Here is a 12,364-nt window from a genome sequence, read left to right as displayed (position 1 = left end):
ATATATATATATATATATATATATATATATATATATATATATATATATATAAGAATGTTCTGGATGGAAGTACAAATTTCTAAAAAAGAAACGAAAAGTTTGATGTGATGCCATATTTTTTGTCAAAAATAAGATTGAAAATAACATGATGTAGGTATATTATACAACTAATTCTTTTTTGGAAAATTCCATGTCCATAAGAAAACATTGTCAGGAACCAAGCCATATTTCCTGCACTTTATTAATGAATGTCAGCAATATAGCACCCTTTTATTTAATATTAAAAACCAAAACCATTAAGACCTTTAAGTTATTAGATGGATGTAATATCAAAATGATATGACACATGCTCTGGCATTATTAAATGTAAATGTATTTTTACATTTGTATTTTCTTGTGTGCTTTGTAATGTCTATTCCATGTATCAGTGTGTACCTTTGTATTTGAACTTGTGTACAATAAAGAATTGAAAATAATTAAAGAAAATAAGACAACAAAGACCCTGCGCAGGTGTTTTCGATCAGTGTGCCTGATGAGACGTCTGCTTGACGGTGGAGATACGCTGGGAATTACAGGAAAGTGGGGGAGGTATCAATCTGAGGAGAGGTGCAATCAGGCACAGTAAGTGAAAACACCTGTGTGGGTGGACGAAGGGTGTGTAAAGGCTTTAGGGATTACCAACTGTATCTTCAGCCAGTCACACAAGCTGTGTTACTCCCTAAAGCAAAACATAACACCTGCTGACAGTCTGCTTAGTGGGAATGTTATATTAAGGCCATGCAGTAACTAACATTTTAATGTCAAATTTGCAGTGTTGTAGTACTCAAGATAGGTCTTGGTCTCAAGACCACTTTTTGGAGGTCTCGGTCTCGTCTCGGAGTCGACTGCATTTTTACTCTAATAATAATAAATAGGTCATTGTCTGATTCATGTGCTAACATCGTTACTGTGATTGGATGTAAAACTCCCTGCTTCAAATGCCCACCAATACCTTGACTCATTTCTAATTTGGAACATGTAACTGTTAACCCCCTCTCACCCCGCCCCCTTAACACGGAGAAGACTGGTCAGGTCTTGACTCGGTCTCGCCCTGCCATTGGTCTTGGTCTTGACTTGGTCTCAACCCCTCAAAGTCTTGGTCTTGTCCTGGCCTCGATATACTCTGGTCTTGGTGATGACTTGGTCTCGGTTAAGGTGGTCTTGACTATAAGTCTCACATTGCCAGACCTTCCTCCACGGCGCTGCGGAGGAGGGTCTGGCTAGTCCACACAGCACTCCAGGATGGGAGAAGAACGTGCTCTGGTTTATTGGCATTTCTTTAAACCAATCACAATCGTCTTGGTCGGCACAAAACGCCGGACGGTGCCCCGGTGTCTCTGCAATATAGCCCCGGGAAGGAACTTGTTTTGGTGGAACACGTGTACGTTCAAAAGTTGTTTTAGTCGTGCAACAGAAAACTCAGATTGGACAGATAGTCTAGCTAGCTGTCTGGATTTACCCTGCAGAGATCTGAGGAGCACTTCACCATAGTCCTCAGAAATCCCCCGGAGTTTAGAACGCCAACACAAAGAAAGTGTAATGCAACGGACATCCAGCCGTAAAGAGTGACTTCAATTTCTGTCAGCAACGGACCAATCTGGGAGGTGGAACATCACGGATATAGATTATCTTGACTACAACACTGCAAGATAACAGCACAAAGTTCAACAAGAACAAAAAAAAAAAAAAAAAAAGCCACTAAGTTGCCATCTAGAATCTAGATGAAGAGTTACAGAGAAGAAAATGAGAAACATGCATCCGCTATTCTATTTGTAGGTTTTAAATGAATTCTGTGCTCCCTCTCCTGCTCATGTGTCATCTTTGGTTCTTAAATGTTCTGTTGAAAGATTGGACATGGCTCGTGTCAGCTAAGATGGGCCGTGCTGTTTACGGAGACATTTGTCTCACGGAAGGTTACGACAACGTGTCCAGTAAGTATTCTCTTGACTGCTGTCAACACGAATTGCTGTTTTTGTTGCTGTTGTCGAGGGGACAGGTGGAGGGACTGCTGTTGACACAAATTGGATTGGTGGCATGTCAGGTTAGTGTTTAGAAGTCTAAAAAGGACACGTTCACAATTCTTTTGGCAGTGTGTGTGTGAGAGAGAGAGATTGTGTGTGTGTGTGTGTGTGTGTGTGTGTGTGTGTGTGTGTGTGTGTGTGTGTTCTCTCCTTGTTATTCAGGATGGACGCCGGCCAGTGTGTGTTTCAGTGATAGGAGAGAACACCAGTTGTTTCAGTGGCTCGAGGTGTCGGAAGAGATTTCACAGCTCCTTGAGCACAGTAATCCTGGAGCTCTTGAAACAAGATGGCAAATAAAACGGCCCCCTGGACGATGCTGAAACACTTACTGAACCCCACTTCCACTGATCTGTATCTCTCAACAATGTGAAGGGCTCCTGTCCCCTCCAAATAAGGTCAACAACACCTTGCTGTATGGTGTTATTTCCTCTGAAGTGATTACATGTACTAATTTGGTTGATCACACACTCGTTCGAGCTGCACATTGAAATGCTTATTCATTAAAATGTTAATTAAAGTGCCCATATTATGAAAAAAATCACTTTTTCTGGGATTTGGGGTTTTATTTCGTGTCTCTGGTGCTTCCACACGCATACAAACTTGGAAGAAAAACCATCCATGCTGTTTTGAGTGAGATACGGGTTTCTGAATGTGTTCTGCCTTCAGCCTATTTGTGAGCTGTTCATAATCTGCAGGGCTTTCTACGTCCCTAGCCGAAACGAAGGGGCTAACTGTAGCATGCTAGCTTGTTCTCAATGGCAAAACACTGCTACAACACACTAGTTCACCATAATCTACAAAAGAACTACTTACTTACTTACTTGTTCTGCAGGTATTCCACACAAAGTTGGAAGTGTGCCCTCATTTAGAAGACGTCTCCCTGCTAATCCTGCCTTGTAACTGACCAAAGTTGTTTAAACAGCTAGCTAGCTGATATGATCCTTACCTAGCTACTGCACATGCCAACAAAGATGGTACAGCAGTGACTTGTCTCACTCAGTAGCTAAAACAGAGACCTGAACACACAGGGTGAAAAGAGGAGCTGCAGCAATGTGCAGTACAACAAAAATATGGTGTTATTATAAAATTAAACCAAGTAAACCTATTCTGGTACAACTTCAAAATACAATTATGAACCTGAAAATGAGCATAACATGGGCGCTTTAAATGTTCAAAAGGGGCTTAATGTGCTGCACATCTTGTGCAAAATCTCCCACTTTGTTGCGTTTGAATTTGATTGACATTTAAATCAGAGGCAGCGCTGGGTATCAAAAACACTACATTCATTATTATCATTTCAAAGTCTGAAATACATACAATAGTTTTAAGGTGAGTCGAGCCATTCAAATGTATCCGAGCACTTGATTTTAAAATTTACAGAACAATGTAGGAATGTATTATAAAAATGCAAATGGTCTGGATAAATGTTTGCCAAATTAATTCATTCTTTTGAAATGTCACACACACTTGAATTCAACATTGGAAAATGTGAGAACTGGCTTTCATTTCACCCGGTGGGGGAGGGAGGGGGGGACGGACGGACGGACCATTTTCTACCTGTACCCTGTCAAATCTGAGTCAATGTTTTGTGTAGTTCTGGTTTCATACTGAAGAGGGCAGAGTTGCTTTGTTGTATTGCTCAACAGCCAAACAGGAGTGACAAAGCCAGACACTACATAGGAAAGAAAGGATCTAATCAGTTAAGAAGTAGAAAAACTGGGCGCCTGGGTAGCTCACCTGGTAGAGCGCGTGCCCGTATATAGAGGTTCACTCCTTGACACAGCGGCCGCGGGTTCGGCTCCGACCTGTGGCCCTTTGCCGCATGCCATTCCCCCTTTCATGTTTTCAGCTGTCCTATGAAAATAAAGGCAAAAAAAAGAAGTGGAAAAACTGTATTTGCAGCTGATTCTTTTGACGCGGTTGTAATATTACTCTGTTCGTTCTTCCAGTCAAGAATCATTTGCTCTGGTTTAATACTACCTGGCACGTGCATTTTGCCAACTTAACATCTATTTGTATCTGCAGAGTTGCATGAAAAGGACAACAATTAATATGGTTGTGTAGCGCACAGTAGTACCGCACATCAGGGGGAAAATGTAACATTTATCTCGATGAATCCTGGACCCCTGAGGCTCGGTAGGCCAAGGTAGATAAGTAAACGGCCTGTCGTTGCCACTGTTCCTGTGTGGGTGGCCTCCAGCAATCACAGATGACTTCCTGTTGGCTATGGAAGCAGGCGATCCATCTTCCCCCAACTCTCCCTTCTCCTTCTCCGTTTTCTCTCCCTCTTATCTTTTTTAAGAATCCTTCCTCCAGTGCAGTATTATCAGCTGGCTTCAGAGCACCCCGAGCAGAGCGCCAGGTCTCTATGTGTTGCTTTATCTGGAGCAGGAATTACGTTGACCTTGCGGCAACTTAAACACTTTATCAGAAACACAATAATCTTCTACGCTGGGAAAACGGGTTGCGGACCAGCGGGTCTCCACGTACAGGTGCTGTGGGGTTACAGTGCTGCTGGCCTGAAGTCAAAGACAGACAGGTCTCAGCATGCTGAGCCCCATTGTCCTCAAAGAAAGAAAACCAAAACACATGCTCTTTATAGAAGCAATTTTATCCATCCATAATTGCTTACAGGGGAAGAAACACATTAATAATCAATGTATTCCATGTGTAAGAGTGTTATGCCATTATTATGCACATTATGTATTCCTTTTTAAAAGCAAGTGTGACTGGCAGTGAATCCTTTCATGTTGCCACAGAACTGCGCCTGTGTTATTTTTTACATGTGGCGTTGAGGCTGATTTTCTTCAACAGGATTACAAGCGTTTGATCAGAAAAAAAATTGGTCTTCAGTGTCTATTCCTATATATACTGATGATTGACACTTTCTTTTTTTCCCAGCTACAGTTTTCTACAAAAGATTTGATTGCATTTGTTGCAAATCCTCTCTAATAATTTGTTCCCTGATGCATCTCGGAGACCATTCTCCTCATAGGAATCCGCTTCTCCTATCTGTTTTTCTCTTATCGTTTTTTGTTGTACTTTCCCCCCTTTTTGTTGACTGCATTCACTCTGCATCTAAAAGTGTTGCAACTCTGTTTTTACCTTCACAGGTGGCACACAAAGACCTCTATCGCATTAGAAAATGTTGATGGAAATGGCAAAATTCGGAAAAACTTTTTTACACTCGCTTGAGGTGGTTTTTGCCTTTTTCGAAAAAGAAAAATGGGAGATGGAAACAGCTTTGCCGCATAAGTTGTGACGTAGCGAACATGTAACTCACATGACTATAGTCCCGGTATCCATCGGATGGGGGAAGGATCGGGATATGGGTCCCATCCAGTGCGCTGTATACAAGGTTGTAGTGGAGTTGCGGTGCGCTATTGCCTATGCCTCAACCACGTTGGGTAAATTGACGAATTGGTTCAACGGCTTAAATCGTAAGGACCTGCACACTAGAGCTGTAATCGGACCTTAAAAGTTAGGCCCGGCAAGGCAGGAGCCCGACAAGTAAATTTTGATTGACAGCTTTTTAAAAGGCCGAACCCGTCAACAGCCCGACATTATTCAAATGTGCACACGCACACTCTTTTGCCTTTTGTCAAGAATGAGCCCTTTAAACATTTTTTTAACATAATTTATTCATGACTTATGTAGGCTATAGGCCACTTGGAAGTTGGAACAAAGAAAGAAAATAAGTCCTCCAGAGGCCAGCCTTTGTTTCACCTCCTCAGCATCCATTTTCGCGCTAATCGAAATGCATCACCTGACCGGTCATTTACTGCGCAAACCGGAGCGCAAAGATCTTCAGCTCTACTGCACACCTCGTATACACAGCGGTGAACGGTTATCTCGCTGACACCAAATGTCTCTTCCACAACCCTGTATTCTGCACAGGTGGCCAACTTGTACAATGCTACCTCTCTCCATTTAGCCAAAGAACTTAGCTTCTAAACTCTTTGATTTAGCAAGCCGGTTTGCAATCTACAACCATGTGTAACGTCAACTTGTGACAAAACTACGCTTGCATAGTCTAGTTTATTCGCTCTAAACCAGTTAATGGAAACGCTTCTAATTTGCTTTTTCTTTTTTGCAACATTTTCATCGCTTAAAATTCACAATTACAAACAATTAGATGGAAACATGATTACTGATAAGTGATGTCAGGTTGGTCGGACCAGTGGATGGGAGGAAGAGGCCAGGAGGGGCTGAAAAAGCCAGGTTGAAAAAAAGAAAGGCATTAGATAAGCCAGTCCCACGCTAAAAATGATGAGCCTGAAATTTGCAATGAGGAAGCCATAACTACAGGGACAGGTAGAGAGGATAACAGAGTAAACAATATGAATTAAAGTGATTTAATGTAAGAAAGAGCAGTATATGACCGTACATGATAAACCAAAATGCATTGTTTGTTCAGAAGTGGGTGAAGTAAAGGAGTAAATCACCACAATATGATACCCATGCAGAAAATGTTTAATGACCATGACAATGACGACCCCCATGAGGTCTCTGACACCCCTGGCATATGCCCTTCTGCCCTTTTTCTTATGCAATACAGGTGAGTCAGATGCTGAGAGAGGAGATAGAGAGACAGCTTCCAGTGAGACAACAGCCCAGCAAGAGATCCCAGACGCCCAGGCAGATGCTAGTGTAGATGAGGAAGCCTATCATTTTGATTATTTTGCTCATCCTCGAGCACAGGATCTAGACACATTTTTCAATTACCATCCTCAACAGCCCACAAAACACTACTTACTAGCTAAGGTTTTTCACCTTCATCCTTGTGGAATAATGGAAACTTTTTTGTTAACTTCTCAGCTTAAGTGAATTATTATTTGACCTTTACATTATTTGTTGAACCATGGTATTAATAAAAACTACAGGATAGTAAGAGCTGATCTGTTGCTTCTTTTATCCAAATTCCACCACCATGGAAAAAGTGGGCCAGTCTTGGGCCTGAAACTCCCGGGCTGAAAAGTGGCCCCACTCAGGCCCTGCCGGTAAGCGCTTATATGCGTCGCTCTGGAGGTCAGTTACAAATAAGGTGTTATATGTGTGTACGTAACAACAAATAAATATTTCAGCCGCAACCAATCAGCAAAGCAAAATACCAAATGATCCACTTTTCCCCCCAAGGTAAAAGTATAAATTCAAGTCACTGTTCTCTCTGTACTGTGCCAAAAAATACTTTATGTTACTGTATGCAGTACTGAACTCTGATCATCACAATGACAGTAACATTATGAATTATAAGACACGATATGGAGAGACAACCACTGCAGACTACTGCTCAAACTATCAGTCAATTCTTAAAAACCAAAAAATAAAAATGTACCTTCATCTTTCTTTTACCTGCCAAGAGGCATCTGTGGGAGGGGGTTGTCAAAGTATTTTCAAGATAGAAGATAGATTTACTACTCAACCTTGTAACTGAAAAACATTTAAATGCTACATTTCAAATGTTTAGAATTCCTCACTGAATTCATTCATTATAATAGTATAATTACTTAAGGAATTATGCATGACATACTTTTTATATTGGCATTTTGCAAAAGCCTTGCATACCCCCTGCAGTACCCCTAGGGATATGCGTATCCCCATTTGACAACACTGGACTAGGGGACACCAGGAGCACTTCAGCTATCACACTTTTCATTCTTATTATTTGAGAAAATTAATCATTTCCAAGTTCAAACTAATTGTTAACATGCTGAAATCAATGAAAAATGGCTTCTCTGTGTGGAGTTTTCATACTCCGTTTCCAGTTTCCTCCCAGTTCCTCCAAAAGAGGTTAATGTGTGACTGCAAATGTCTTGGAGGCGTGAAGCTGTACATGTTAAGCCATGTGTTGGGCAGGGGATCTGCCCAACAAGTACCCTATAACCTATATTTATGCTGAGATGGTATCCAGGCCCTGTGACTCTGTCAGATGAATTATTCAGTTTAGACTCTGGTAATACATTTATGGGCAGCCAGCATTAGTGTCAACCCAGGTAGATGATTACTGGATTACCTAATCAATAGTGGGAAAAACTGGTGGAAACAAGTAAAAGATAATTATTTAACAATGGATGTGTGTTATCTAAAGTATGTCTACAGTGTGTGGGTCTGCATGATCCAATTGTGGTTTTAGGCATGGTAATCAATATTATTATATACTGTATACCTCGATGAAATAGTAATGATTCTCAACCGACCACAGCTTCATGTGAGTGCAATAATCATTACTGTAATAACTGTCTATGGCCAGAGGGCTACACCTTTGATTTTGTGCCTTTCTTAAAAAATGATGTTGTTTTTGAAACGGGCCTAGAATCAAATGTGAATAAGCTACACAGTATTTTCTAATGGAACATATCTAATGCATTTTTACGCATATTTAGAGGCCCTCCAGCAATTTAGTATTTCACTTCCATAAAGTGAATCAAAATTGGTGCAAGGCATCCTGACTTTAAGTCCTTAGTATGGGTCAAGTCCCAAAAATGTTGGATCCTACACCTCCCATAATGCAACTGGATAGCATCTCCTCTTCAGACACCCATGACTTTCACACTTAAGGAGGAATTCTACTCTAAATTAATTATTTGGTGCTTTAGACATAATCACACAAGCCTACTGTAGATTCTTGTCGGAAAAATGACCTGAATTAAGTTTACATGCCAACAATGCACATGCTGTGCGTAAAAACAGCCTTTTCTACTCAAAATTAGTTTGTGTGCCTGCTTGGATTTCATAAATTCAGTTAAGATGAATTCTCAGCCCCTCCATGACTGTAATGTAACTGTATCCCTGGCTGGTTGCGTTAGCAAGCCTTCACAAGCGCCATCGAGAGAACGACAGATTTATTCCTCCTCTGTGACGATGTGCTATATTCAGAGGTATTCAGAGCTGACACATAATAACGCTAACCGTGATAAACAGAAGAGGTTACGATCAGTGCCTGAAATGGGCCAGCACCAACCAGTACTGAGTATCGGCACTTTCTTTCCATTTTTGCTCACATGAGTACCCTTACTTCTAATTGTTATTAACAGTATTATTAATAGGCTGATATATTTATACAAAAATATGCTATATATCATGATTTATTGGGAAAAACCAAGCAATATGTAAAATCAGACATTCAGCACTCGTATATAGCCCGAATGGAATGATCCTTTGTTTCATAACCACATTTTCAGACACTGCAATGATTCAACTGTAAGATTGGCAGTCAAATCAGGCTCCTTAGATCGAATAGTCTACTATTCCCCCCCTACAAGATATACGTATAAATCTATTTGATACTATAAATAAAATTGAATTGAATTGAATTGAATTAAATATATCCAAGACACATGCAACTGCAACATGCAATTAGGGTACTGGCACCTTTTTTGGTCCAATTCAGGCACTGGTTACGACTACGTAGCTACTGGCACTCCCTACTTACCTGAAAGCCTCCGTTAAGCAGAGCTGCTAGCCGAGCTACAGCGCAGGCCCCCTCCCTCTCTTCTCTCCCCCCCTTTTTTCCCTCTCTCAATATACTTTATTTTATATTTCTTTGTTGTCATGTATTTTATTTTTCATATCTATTTTAATGTATATTGCAACACATGTCAATATGACAGTGGAGATGGTTGTGGTCTTCAGGAAAAACCCAGCCCCCCTTGCCCCCATCACCCTCTGTGGCTCCACAATTGACACTGTGGAGTCTTTCCGCTTCCTGGGAACTACCATCTCCCAAGATCTCAAGTGGGAGCTGAACATCAGCTCCCTCGTCAAGAAAGCACAACAGAGGATGTACTTCCTGCGGCAGCTGAAGAAATTCAACCTGCCAAAGACAACGATGGTGCACTCCTACACAGCCATCATTGAGTCCATCCTCACATCCTCCATCACCATCTGGTACGCTGCTGCCACTGCCAAGGACAAGGGCAGACTGCAGCGTGTCATTCGGTCTGCACTACTAAAACCCATTCTGATTCTGATTCTGATATTGGTTTTCCATTACTTAAAATGTTGACATTGTAAATATTGCTTGGAAACCTGTGCAAAAAACCCAACAAAGATAATTTCAATAATAAAATCCTCCAGAGCAACCGGAGGCATTATGCATACAACTGCTTTTATGGGCTGAGCGGTAGGCCTACTCTGGTCGTGGCTAGAATGGATTAAGCTACGGCGGTGAAAGTTAAGTTTAGGCACCAAAACTACTAGCTAAGCTTAGGAAAAAGATCGTGGTTTGGATTAAAACACTCTTGAGGAAACGAACATGCATGTGCACGGTGAAAGTATTAAAATGATATTATCATTTTAGCCCAGATTTTATGGCCGTAGCTGTATCCCTTCCAGCCAAAACCCAGTCCTCTATTCATGACGAATAAACTGATCCTCATGGTAAAATCAGCGTAGTGGCACTTTAACAAGAACATGACAACAATTTAAGTTGTGGATTTTTTCTTTTTTAAAGTCATCATGCCTGTGTAGGTTACAACCAACAGTCGACTACAGTACCGACAGTCACTACACTATCAGCGCTGAGCAGCAGTTTGAAAAGGAGCATGAAAGCCTGCAGTGTGACAGCGTTGCCTTGCAGACATGGCCAAACACAAATCTTTCTACATGCTGTTTTCTTTGATCCTTCCCTCGGCATATTAGTGTGAGCCTCTGTGTGTATATTAGCTGTTTTCTCACCCACTACGCCGTCACTTCCCATCCTCTGCCGCTGCTTCTTCTCTGTCATTAATATTCTCTCTCCCTCACTGCATAACTCAGGGGATCAATCACCGGTTGCCATGGCAATGAAACCACCCGTGCAGGTGTGTGCGTTAGCGTGACTTCTGCGACGCGTGCGTGTTTGTGCGTGTTTGCTGTACGCTGGCTGGACCTGCTTCTCACCAGTGTGAGCGGCGAGGCCTGCGCTGGCGATGCTGCTCTCCAGCGCTGCCCTCGCATCGAGAGTGGCTTTGACAGCTGTCTAGTCGAGATGCTCTCACCTGCCACACTTGGCTTCCTCTCAGCTCTGTGCAGAATAATGACCAAATTCAAAGGGAGAAAAAAAGAAATACACACGGCGCTGTCACGCTTGTTTTGTTTCTCTCTAGTTAAAAGACGCTCTTTTGTGTGAAGGCTATTCATTGAAATATCTCTCAAAAGTTAGCAGGCCTTGAATAAAAGAAGCTGCTCAGCGGAGGAGGCTGTCATCATAAAACAACATTTTGCCCTTCCGATAGCGCTTCTTAACAGTACGTAGAGTTTAGGTTGAACGCTGGTCTCGCATTGCCAGACCTTCGTCCCAGGATGGGAGAAAAACGTGCTCTGGTTTATTGGCATTTCTTTAAACCAATCACAATCATCTTGGGCGGCGCTAAGCAACGGCGCCTCTGCAAAAGGAACTTGTTTTGGTGGAACGTGTACGTTTAAAGGTTGGTTTATTCGTGCAATAGAAAACTCCGATTGGGGGGGTGACTTCTAGCTCACCGAGTAAGAGCGTGTGCCCCATGTAGGCTGAGTCCTTTGCAGTGGCCCGGGTTTGAGTCCCGCCCTTTGCTGCGTGTCATCCTCCATCTCTCTCCCACCTTTCCTGTCTATCCACTGTCACTGTCTAATAAAGGGAAACAAGGCCCCGAACAATTATCTAAAAAGTTGGACAGATAGTCTAGCTAGCTGTCTGGATTTACCCTGCAGAGATCTGAGGAGCAGTTAACCATAGTCCTCAGAAATCCACCGGATTTTAAAATGTCAACACAAAGAAAGCCCAAGGTAACGGATATCCGGCCTAAATGAATGAAATCCAGCGGAATAGTGGTTGATTTAAACTAGTTGAACACTTAACAAAAGGAGGGTGTAAATAGGAGGTACAGAGCTGATAATCACACAACCCCTGTGTGGCCAGGTTGTTTTGATCAGAGAACAATCTATTTTTCAGCAGAACTGATGCAGCATAGGAGACATTTGATTCTCAAAGTATTCAGCGTTTTCATCATCCTTTTACGTCTCTTTCATCCCGTCTCTTAACTCGCTGTCCGCCCCTTGCAATGTCCTCCTTCAGCTTTCACACCTTTACTTATCTCTCCCCTCCCACATGCTTTTCCCCTGCTTGCTTCGTCACTTCCTGCAACCCCTCCTCAACCCCAATCCACTTCTCTTTCTGTCCTTCCCAGCTCCTTGATTTCTCTGCTTTATCCCCTTTCAACTTCTCCAGCGATGACTGATCCGGTGTATTTATAGGAAGACAGACTGGATGATTAGAATAAACCAAGAATGATGGCGCTCCCTTTTGCAAACAGTTGCCTTCGTTATCTCTCCAGAGTGGGAACACT

Source organism: Perca flavescens, chromosome 9 (genome assembly GCF_004354835.1).
Source record: "Perca flavescens isolate YP-PL-M2 chromosome 9, PFLA_1.0, whole genome shotgun sequence".
NCBI lineage: Eukaryota > Metazoa > Chordata > Actinopteri > Perciformes > Percidae > Perca > Perca flavescens.
The sequence above is the reverse complement of the archived record's forward strand: the minus strand, read 5'-3'. Positions refer to the sequence as shown.